Here is a 461-nt window from a genome sequence, read left to right on the forward strand (position 1 = left end):
AAATCCCCAGCCTCTCTCTCTCATCATCTCTCTCTCTATCTCTCTCTCTCTCTCTTACCAGCTTCTCCTCCAGCCCCACCGAACCCCCACCAGCTTCTTTCCCCCTCTTGTTTCTCACACCTGTTATTTTTGCGTTCTTCTCCTAAGCTCTAAGGACCCTTCTTTTGCCTCTGTAGCTTGTTTCCTGAGTCCATGCAGCCCAGCTGGGTCACTTCCTCTACTTCTGTGACTTTCTAAATAAACTTCTTGTGTTAGAGTTCTTGGCTCGGAATTCCTTCTTAGCTGAACTCAAGAACCAAGGTTGCTGAACCGAGATCTAACACCGCCATTAACAGTATCACTCAAGCATGGACCATGATTTATCATTGTGGCAAATCCTGGCCTCCTAAATAAAGGAAAGCACAAATTACCTAGTGAAATTTTTGGTGGAAAGGTATGAAAACATCATTTTACTAATTAAT

Source organism: Myotis lucifugus, unplaced genomic scaffold (assembly GCF_000147115.1).
Source record: "Myotis lucifugus unplaced genomic scaffold, Myoluc2.0 scaffold_2, whole genome shotgun sequence".
Taxonomy (NCBI): domain Eukaryota; kingdom Metazoa; phylum Chordata; class Mammalia; order Chiroptera; family Vespertilionidae; genus Myotis; species Myotis lucifugus.